Source organism: Pyricularia pennisetigena (assembly GCF_004337985.1).
Source record: "Pyricularia pennisetigena strain Br36 chromosome Unknown Pyricularia_pennisetigena_Br36_Scf_13, whole genome shotgun sequence".
NCBI classification, from domain to species: Eukaryota; Fungi; Ascomycota; class Sordariomycetes; order Magnaporthales; family Pyriculariaceae; genus Pyricularia; species Pyricularia pennisetigena.
Genome location: NW_021940925.1, coordinates 502,829 through 514,455, shown reverse-complemented (window position 1 = coordinate 514,455; position 11,627 = coordinate 502,829).

Here is an 11,627-nt window from a genome sequence, read left to right as displayed (position 1 = left end):
GGATTTTCGCATTAACCCCACCGGAGGAGTCCCAAAAAAGGAAGCGGCGCACCGTTTTATCGAATGGTTAAATATAATACCACCTAATAATATCGTAATATATACGGATGGTTCGGAAAAATACGAAAATAATTGCGTCCAAATAAGGTACGGATAAACCGTTTTTAAAACGGGCCTGGAATTTGTTACAAATTCCGCATTTATTATACCGGAAAACCACGTTTTCGACGCCGAAGCGATTAACGCCCTAAAAAAATTATAGGCGGTAATTAAAACCCAGCTAAGCGCCCGGATTTGGATTTATGTGGATAGCACCTCGGTTATTTGGGGTTTTAAAAACGACGCGCCGCGTTCGTCCTAATAGGTTTTTTTGGAATTTTATAATTTTGTCGATTTATTCCGAAAATAAAATACCGAGGTTCGGGTCCGTTGGTATTTTGGGTATTAGGGAATCCCGGGAAACGACCGGACCGACGAATTGGCCAAAACCGGTTCCGCCGGACCGCCGGACCCAGACCCGAAGGTTTAATAAATTATATATAACGGTATCGGTACGGTTTTTAAAATTATTTTTTCGAATATAAAGAAAAATTGGTGGCGTAAAAAAGTCTGTAAACGGCCCCCCGTATATAGGGAATAGAATTTCCAATATATACCGAAAAAGGAGCCCGAGGAATTGCGTTTGCTAAAACCCCTATTAGGCCATTATTTGGCCATAAAAACCGGTTACGGCGATTTTAAAATTTATTATAACCGTTTCAACCACTAAAATGCAAATATTTCGTATATTTAATATTGGAAACGGACCTCCTTTAAACACCCGGTGCATTACCGTTTTTCGCGGGCGGTGTGGAAAAATTGGCCGTAACCTAATAACGACCGGCCGGTCGGGCCGCCAAACCGCGCCCAACGCCGCAAATTTTTCCAAATAAATTTCGGGTAACCAAAAAACTTTTAAACGTTTTCGATAATTATTAATTATTTTAACGCCCGCCCTAGAGCGGCCCGCTAACGCCCCGCGTGCTATAAACGTATTTTACGTTTAAAAATACCGATTGTAAACGATTTGAATTTTGACGAAAAATAGATTTATTGCCTTTTTACCTATATTTTACGGTATAAACCGTTAAACGAATTTTCCGTGCATTTTAGGTACGGGGTCGCGTTAATGAACTAACCCCTTAAATTGGACCGGGCACGAACCCGGTTAAACACGATCCGTTTCTGCCTTTTTTATTTTCCCCCTGTGTAAATAAAGAAGATAGAACGCGCGCCGAAATACCCCTCGGGAGGCTGCTAACGGCCGGCTAACAAGCCGGGCCGAGCCCGGCGTTAAATAATACTATTACTACTACTACTACTAGGGCTAGATGTCACGGGCGACTGGATCGGTAGGTGAGGGCAATTAGGGTGGCGGACGAAAATGATATTATTGTTTAATCTTCCTAGGGTAGCAGCATGTAATTGGTAATAAATAGGGCCACAGCAAAAATACAAAAAGACATCGGAATTATTTTTCGTTAAAACGCATTAATTCGACGTATTTACGTGCTGGTCCTATATTTGCAAATTAATCCTGCGATTACCAATTAAATTAATAATAATTATCCGGCCACAATTTTTTCCTATTGTTTTGGATTAGTGGGTGGCGAAGTTTAAAATTAAATTTTTATATTTAGTAACTATAGTTAAAAAACAGGTTTATACTATTATATATTTTTTTACTTATATTGGGGCGCCTGGGATTTCGGGATTTTCCGCGCCAAAGACGTTTTTTTTCACGGGGCCAATTGTTTGATTTAGATTTTTTTTTAAAGTTATTCGAACGAAAAAACGCCTTCGAATTTTTTTATATTTTTCGATATTTGTGCATGTAACCGAACCCAAATTAGGTATTAGGAATAGGCGTGCCAACGATATTAAAGTGTTTAATTAAAATATCGGGCGCCTTAACAACCGGGTAAAATATAGCCCGATAGGAAGGTCAAATATAATTCTTTGGTTACTAAGTTTTTTTAGCTTTTTAAATAAATTATTAAATATAATATCCATTAATTAAATAATATTATAAATAAAAACCTGAATTTCGCAAACCATTTTTGCAATTGTTTTAATTTGGAACCGGAGTTTGCCTGCTTTTACAGCATAATTTTGAAGTCCGTTTTGGCCTGGTTTTGTATTTGTAGGTATTTTTTCGCGCCGAATTTAATATAATTATACCTATTGTTTAAAAAACTATATTTTAATATTTAACTGCTAAAAATACTACTTATTAACCAAACCCATTATACCCAAAAACTGCCGCGGTTATTTAATAACCATTACCCCGCGAAAAAGCGAGGAATTTCGACAATAACCCTGTTAAAACGTAATTAATTCGAAAAAAGCATTACCACGTCGTTATTATAATATTAATATATACGGGTAATATTATAAACGCTTTTTAATTTTTACGGCCCACGGTCCTCGAAATTTTTTTTTTGGTCCAAACCGCCGATTTGGATTTTTACGGCGTTTTTTACTTTAACCCGGATTTATTTAAATGGGATTGGCCGAACCCGATTGGAATCGCATGGGTATATTACGATAACCTCCAAATAAAAACGTGGTAAAAAATTGGCCAAAAACCTAATTTTACAAATTATTCGTCAAATTTTAAAATAAAACAAATTTTTGGATATTTTAAAAATATATAAAATTATATTTCCTATATAATTAAATAGGTCGATTATACGTGTCCCACCTGGGAAAATAATATAAATTACTGCTGCAAATACGTTATCGATTATTACCGGCGATTTTCAGCCCCGGGTTCGGCGTTAACGCGTTATTAACCTTATTTCGAAATTATTACAATTACAACCGTATAATATTATACTGCGGGGGCTGGTTTAAATTGGAAAATTTATTTATTGTAAAATTTATAATAATAAATATATCGATTTAATATAATAAATTATAAATAAAATATTTTTATTTTTAACATTAAAACATTACCATTTCCCGACGCATATTTAAAACCAAATAATAATAGTTTAATATATAGATAATTTATAAAATTTAATATTATTATGGATTAAATAACCGTAATATTATTAAACGCCAAATGGGGCCGTTCGACCGGGGATGTAAAATAACGCCCATACAGGCAAACGAGCGCTAATTTAATTTAATACCATAAATAAGTCCGACAATAGCCTAAATTTTATGGATAATACCAGGGCGTATACTTTTGGCCCTAATGGAAAGTTAAGTCGCCCATGCGAGCGCCGATTCGTAGTCTGTGTTGATTTTCAACCAATAAACGCGGCATAGGTGAGGATATCTTTTCGCTAGCTGAATTCTGCATAGCAATATGCTTTGTTTGTGGAGTATTCTCTCGTACGCCTCTCAAAACCTTAGGTGGTATGGGTAGCCTTTGCAGCCAGTTGTGGCTGTTTTGCTGAGCAATTTGGTGGTGGGTAACCTTTTGCAGACACTTTTAGCTGTAGGGCTTCGCAATCTGGGGGTGTAAAAAGAATTGCAGCCAGTTTGGGTTGCTTAAGAATGTGCATGGTATAAATGTTCCTCACACCCAATTTGAGCTTTTTCGCTATGGGAAACCCCGTCTCCAGATGCTTGGGCCAAAACCCAGGCAGGTACTGGGATGGGGACCACGTTTACAGCTATTTCAAATGCGAACCGGTTTCCAGCCGTTAAAATCGAACCCCCGTTTCCGCAAACCAGGAGTAAAAGCCCGTTTATATTTACCGACGGGGGGAATTCATCCCTGGATCCTGCGTTTGCGTAAAAGCAGCCGCAATATAATTAAGCACGGTTTTATCCAACCCCATCGCCCGATCCTTATAACAACGCAGGACAAGTCGGAACAAATATTTAAGGGAATTACAGTTAACTGTGGGACGATGGGCTTACACCAATATTCATTTTATTCTAATTGCGCTTAGTTTAAATAGATTTATATGGTAATTATTCGAAATGTTCGCAATAAATTTCATTGCAACGGATTAACTTTTCAAAACCATTTTCCAACAATTATTACCATTGATATTTTTATCTTTAATAGACGTTGCACCATTTTAATTGGTTTTGTCCTCCCTGTTCACTTAACTTCTATACAGCCATAATTATTAATAAACTGTACAGTCAGTAGCGACAACCGGCCCTGTTCGCTGTTTATATCCTCCCAATTGACGCTATTCCCAGGGCTGATGTCGCTCTTGTTTGGTGTTCATTACACAAATACCTACAAACAAAGCCCCAAACGGGGTCGAGGAGACATTTGGCACCGGACCCGACCATGACTACGCCCGTTTTTGCTTTTCTACCTGCAGTCTGGGTTATAACGGGGATTGCAGAAAATGGTCCGCTTATATGCAAAGCACTTTTGTGCAACGTACAAGCGCGTGTAACTATTTAAATAATATCTGGGTCTCGCTTTAAATTAAGGGTTCTAACTCCCAAATCTGCCTCTTGGACGGCAGGCTTGACGAATTTTATTTGGGCAGATAAATATCCTTATTTTTTACGTTTGAAACTTTTTACATTATAATCTGGTTATAAATTAAATATGGTTTAGCTAGTTTGCACACAAATCCGGCCGTAAATGTTGGATCCAACCAAAAAAATCTAATCTTTTATCGAAAACGTATGGCTGGTTTCATATGGTGTAAGGTTAAATGCGCAAATATATTTAAAACAGTCAGCAAAGGTTGTTTATATAACAATAAAATACCACCCAAGTTAGCGAACAGGATTTCCTATGCGTTAAAAGATAATAGGGTAATGGGTACGTAATATTAAAATATTATATATCTTTCGACTCGCTGCTAATTTTAAGGTTTGCCAAAGTCATTTACTAATAAAAAAACCCTATCCTGGTGTAGCCGGCGACCCGATCCCGTAAAAGAAACCACGAAAATACCGCCCAGGAATTGTCGTTTTACGTGAAATTAGGCGCTATTAAAAAAACACCAATTTGCTTATGCGCAAACTGCCGTTCGCCCGGTTCGTTCGTGAGGTTGCCTATAGCGTCCGTCCCGTTAATAAGGATTTTAGGTGGTAATCCCACGCCATCCTGGTTCTCCAGGAGGCCGTTAAGGCCTATTTGGTGAAACTGCTTAAAGATATTAATTTGTACGCCATCCACGCCAAACGCGTCACCATTATGCAAAAGGATATCCAGTTTGCGAGGCGGATACGGGGCGATGGGTTTTGAAGGTGTCCACGATAGCAAGCAAAAGGGGATTAATGAACGACACGAATTAGCATTAACCACGCAAAAGACCTTATTTTCGACTAAAACTTTATAACCTACATTTTGTTTTACAAGGGATTTATTTTACTAATACCGGTGATTTTCAGGCTTATTATTTAATAATAACGCACTTTAGAAGAATTGAATTTGTGGTGGAATTTATTTAGCAGTCCCACTTTATATATACGATTTAAACCAATTAAACAGCTATTATCGCCGACGTTATCTGCGACGTAACGCCCAATTCTGGTAAAGTCGAAATCGAATCGAACATTATCATTGTTTGTGGTATTATGGGCTATATAAGCGCTACCGTTATATTGGATTTTCAAAGGAGTGTATCTTTTATATATATTTTACAACGACACGGTTTAAGTTAGGAGCATTTCGGGAATGTGAAAGTCCTAGCAATATAAGGATTGAATTTGATTTTGTTAGTTAAGTGAAAAGTGGCGGGAATTTTCGCAAAAGCGCAATTTGTAGGTCGATATATGCCAATTTAGGCCAAAAACCGCGTTTTTAAAACCTATAATGGCCGGTAAAATTGGATAGGGTAGGTATTATTATGCGTAAAAAGCATAGATTAAAACGTTTGGCAATATAAGGATCGATTATACCAATTATTCCTGCTGCACACCCTTGCAAACGACCAAATTAATTATTAAATCGACCCAGGTACGCGATAAACGGCGAGGGAATTAATTATCCCTAATTACCGGGGTGTAGGCTGTTCGTCGTTTTTAACTGGTTGCATTTGGATTTCGATTTTTGGGGCGTTAGCCTTTACGACATTTTGTAAAATACATAAAATGCAATTTTGTAATTACAATTTTCCTGATTGTCTTTTAGTTGTTTAAGGCCTTTAGTTAATGAGCTGGTTTGCATAATTGAAAATAAAATACCATTTCCGGGTGGGGCGCAGCCTCGACCTTCCTCAACCATCTCCTGCTTTTTACTTTCCTCCTTCATCCTTTTGCAATTGATCGGTCTAACCTTACTTCTTAATTTATGTCCCTGATCGAGTTTAATCTCACATCAAGTTTGCAATAGGTTGTTGAAACTATTTTGAAATGAAGTAAATGCCGCACAGGCTTCCCAGCCCATCCAAGCATCGCCTGCAATGACCTTTCTAGTTCCAAACCGTTGCCCTTTACCCCCTTGTCTGCCATCTGAGACTGTCCCGCGGCACTCGGAACGTACTGTTCACGCGCCAACAGCCTTACCAGAGTTGTTGACGCAATCGATAACCTTAACTCACCACGAACAAGGCCGCGCAATTAAGCTAGGAATGCAAAGGCCCTTCGTGCTGGACATTCTCAATACTGCTCCAATAGGCTATTTAATCCGGAATCTGAGTCGCCGAATGGTAGAGAACAAGGCTCTGCTGATTGGTCAACTTAATTAGAATGCTTTTAATAAGGTGGTCGACCTAATATTGCCTAAGGTTTTGTCTGGATTTCTGGATAAAGCTATGGAATAAAGGTTGAAAAGTATCTGAAACACCGACTTAAAAAACGCTTTAGGTAAGGCAGATATTAGTATTATTTACCAACGCTGTCAGGAGCCTACTGATTGCAGTCGGAAAACAGAAGAACGGGGCGATTGCCATCGCATGCGGAGCTATGGAACGTCGAAGGAAGTTTTTGCTGTTAGTTATAGCAATATAACACGTTTTAATCCCCCATCGCAAACGGCGCGAAACCAGGTAGGTTTATACAGGTCGAATGGATTGCAAAAAGTGAGTCTAGACCCGATTTCAGCCCGATAGCATTAACGTTGGGCTCCACATCTCCGACCCCCCTAAAGTCCGGCCCCCTTGAAAAATGTAACGACGAAATACCCCTTTTATAAACCGATTTAAATGTAAACCTATCAACGCACAATAATACAATCATTGTCAGGCTCTCCCGGTTCGCTAACCTCTTCTCCATCGTTCAAATCCTCTAAACAGTCCCTATTATTTTCCTGTGCTTCATAAACGTTTTTTTTGCTGACCAAAAGCTCGTTGGGATCCGGAATTACCCTTTTCCTTTTGACCGGCCGTACCGCCTCCAATTTTGCTTTTAACAAACTGATTTTTTGCTGAGCTTCAGCCAATAAGATATCCTTGGTTTCGAAGCTTTTTTGGACTTTTGCAAACAAAAGCCGTGAAGTGGCGTTACTTTTTTCGGACCGGGAAATTTCCTGTAGTTGAAGTCGAATATCTCGGGTCGTTTTAGGGGTTTTCCAAATAAGTAAAGATTGGTCGTTAATTTTTTGGTTTGGGCTTTCCGGTGTTTTATCCCTTTGGAAGCCGTTATTTCTACCTTTTTCGACGTTGGCGTTGCTATTTTCTAATAAAAACGGGTTTAAAAGTGGTTTTGCCAAGTTCACCGGCCATAACCCCGTCGTACGCCAACCAGATTGAATGGTTTTTGCTATAAATGCTTTTGATCTGGCTTTTCGATAGCAAAGTAGAAAGTTTCGCTTCCCAACAACCGTTGAACAGCAAAACTGGTTTACAAATCCCAGGTGACGTCGATAAGCTTCCTTTAACGGCCCAAAAACCGATAAATCCAACGGTTGAAGAACGTGCGACGAATGAGGAGGTAAATATAAAAGCTGAATATTATTTTGGAGGCAAACAAGCATAAACTCGTCGCTGACGTGTGATCCGTGGCCGTCGAGAACTAATAAACGCTTTTCAGGAGTTAAAGGTTGGGTATTTGGAATAAACACCTTTTTTAACCATTCGATACCTGTTTCATTATTTGTCCACCCGTTTTCTGTTGCATGAAATTGCCAGGTATCGAAAGGACTTAAATCAGCTGGAAACCATTGTTGCTGTACGTTTTTCCCCTTAAATATAACGAGGGGAGGTATAACAGCCCCCGTAGCTGATACACATTCGATTATGCTCGTCCAACCCCGCGTTCCAGGCTCTTTTCGCTGTAATGGCCGGATTTTATTACGCCCTAACACCAGGCCATTAGATCCTTTGCCTTCCATTATACCTGTTTCGTCCATATTCCAACGGTTGGCCGGTTTTATAGTATCGATAACGGGATTTTTCAAATAGGACCACCAAGATTTAATTACCTCGGTTGTAGCCCCATTAACCCGGGCATTTTCTATTCGCCGGGGCCTTTGGGTTTTCAAAATTGGATATCGGGCTATAAAACGGCTAACCCAATGTTTCCCAAGGCTTTTTCTTTCTCCGGCGGCCTGAAGAATTCGTTCCGCAAAATAGCGTAGTTCTTGATGCGTTGGCGGAAGGCCTAACGCGGCCTGCGCAAGTACCCAATCTGCCAAATAGGTCTCCTGCTCCTGTGAAAGCCTTTGACAAAATCTTTTCGCTTGTTGAATTGACTGGGCCCCCTTTAAACGATCGTGAAGGGTACTCCGAGGAATACCCCATTTTTGCGAGGTTTTGTGAACTGATTTGCCATTTCTTATGTCAGAAATGGCAGCAAGAAGCTGATTTTCAGTGTACTGTTTCATTGGAAAGTTTGGAGCAAGAATCTTCAAAATGCAAGTTCTAAAGTGAAAAATTCGTCTAGATATTTATAAAATAAAACAAAGGGTTGACGTGGCTGAGTAGATATTTTTAGGGGCCGGACTTTAGGGGGGTCGGAGATGTGGAGCCCAACGTTAAGTCACATATCCACACCACCATTACTAAAAATGTTAACTACGAAATTTGGCGAAGCCCATTTCGCCTGCTACTGTACTGCTTGTACTGTTGCAGTGAATATTTATTTAAGCAGCGAATTGGGAGAGTCACCATAATTTCGAGATAATTCAGAAGATATTTGATTATAGCCAAAAATGAATGTTTGCAGCTATTGTTCTGCGGCCAAATTTGGATCTTCCCCATTTTAACAATTAAACACAAATATTATTCGGCAGCACACTATTCCAGCACAACTTACTCAATTTGTTCTTTTAAGCTTTTGAAATGCAGTTTTACCTTTTTTGTCTGTGGTTAACAGTAGTAGAAAGCGTACGTCACCTGAAGCCTTGCAATACCAGGCCACCTAGCACGGCGCCCTGCTTTAGGTATATTTAACGTTGGAATATATACGCCATATAAATTAACATTTTGAAAAGCTGCTTATTTAGTATCGCAGCCCATAGTAACGGTTTTTTTTCAATATTTTCCACACCCTTACCAACGTTAGCAAAAACCATTAAATATTGCGCGACTATATATATAAAAAGTTTACCCGTTATAATAAAGCATATATTAATATAACCGTATACGACACTGGAAACGATCGATGGAACCTCATATACCGTTATCCCTTTTGCCATAAATAGTGGCCCGTGCTAATTGAGTTTGGGTGCGTTAAAATAGGCGTTATAACCGGTACCAGGGAGACCAAATAAAATCGTCCTACATTCGCCCAGGCGAAATATCCCCGACAAAACCCAAAATTATATAGGGAAAAAATCAAAATCTTATATAACGCCAAAAACAGGGATTATTTGGATTAGGAAATTATAATTACTATATTTGGGAAATAGGTTAACGTTGGGCTCCACATCTCCGACCCCCCTAAAGTCCGGCCCCCTTGAAAAATGTAACGACGAAATACCCCTTTTATAAACCGATTTAAATGTAAACCTATCAACGCACAATAATACAATCATTGTCAGGCTCTCCCGGTTCGCTAACCTCTTCTCCATCGTTCAAATCCTCTAAACAGTCCCTATTATTTTCCTGTGCTTCATAAACGTTTTTTTTGCTGACCAAAAGCTCGTTGGGATCCGGAATTACCCTTTTCCTTTTGACCGGCCGTACCGCCTCCAATTTTGCTTTTAACAAACTGATTTTTTGCTGAGCTTCAGCCAATAAGATATCCTTGGTTTCGAAGCTTTTTTGGACTTTTGCAAACAAAAGCCGTGAAGTGGCGTTACTTTTTTCGGACCGGGAAATTTCCTGTAGTTGAAGTCGAATATCTCGGGTCGTTTTAGGGGTTTTCCAAATAAGTAAAGATTGGTCGTTAATTTTTTGGTTTGGGCTTTCCGGTGTTTTATCCCTTTGGAAGCCGTTATTTCTACCTTTTTCGACGTTGGCGTTGCTATTTTCTAATAAAAACGGGTTTAAAAGTGGTTTTGCCAAGTTCACCGGCCATAACCCCGTCGTACGCCAACCAGATTGAATGGTTTTTGCTATAAATGCTTTTGATCTGGCTTTTCGATAGCAAAGTAGAAAGTTTCGTTTCCCAACAACCGTTGAACAGCAAAACTGGTTTACAAATCCCAGGTGACGTCGATAAGCTTCCTTTAACGGCCCAAAAACCGATAAATCCAACGGTTGAAGAACGTGCGACGAATGAGGAGGTAAATATAAAAGCTGAATATTATTTTGGAGGCAAACAAGCATAAACTCGTCGCTGACGTGTGATCCGTGGCCGTCGAGAACTAATAAACGCTTTTCAGGAGTTAAAGGTTGGGTATTTGGAATAAACACCTTTTTTAACCATTCGATACCTGTTTCATTATTTGTCCACCCGTTTTCTGTTGCATGAAATTGCCAGGTATCGAAAGGACTTAAATCAGCTGGAAACCATTGTTGCTGTACGTTTTTCCCCTTAAATATAACGAGGGGAGGTATAACAGCCCCCGTAGCTGATACACATTCGATTATGCTCGTCCAACCCCGCGTTCCAGGCTCTTTTCGCTGTAATGGCCGGATTTTATTACGCCCTAACACCAGGCCATTAGATCCTTTGCCTTCCATTATACCTGTTTCGTCCATATTCCAACGGTTGGCCGGTTTTATAGTATCGATAACGGGATTTTTCAAATAGGACCACCAAGATTTAATTACCTCGGTTGTAGCCCCATTAACCCGGGCATTTTCTATTCGCCGGGGCCTTTGGGTTTTCAAAATTGGATATCGGGCTATAAAACGGCTAACCCAATGTTTCCCAAGGCTTTTTCTTTCTCCGGCGGCCTGAAGAATTCGTTCCGCAAAATAGCGTAGTTCTTGATGCGTTGGCGGAAGGCCTAACGCGGCCTGCGCAAGTACCCAATCTGCCAAATAGGTCTCCTGCTCCTGTGAAAGCCTTTGACAAAATCTTTTCGCTTGTTGAATTGACTGGGCCCCCTTTAAACGATCGTGAAGGGTACTCCGAGGAATACCCCATTTTTGCGAGGTTTTGTGAACTGATTTGCCATTTCTTATGTCAGAAATGGCAGCAAGAAGCTGATTTTCAGTGTACTGTTTCATTGGAAAGTTTGGAGCAAGAATCTTCAAAATGCAAGTTCTAAAGTGAAAAATTCGTCTAGATATTTATAAAATAAAACAAAGGGTTGACGTGGCTGAGTAGATATTTTTAGGGGCCGGACTTTAGGGGGGTCGGAGATGTGGAGCCCAACGTTA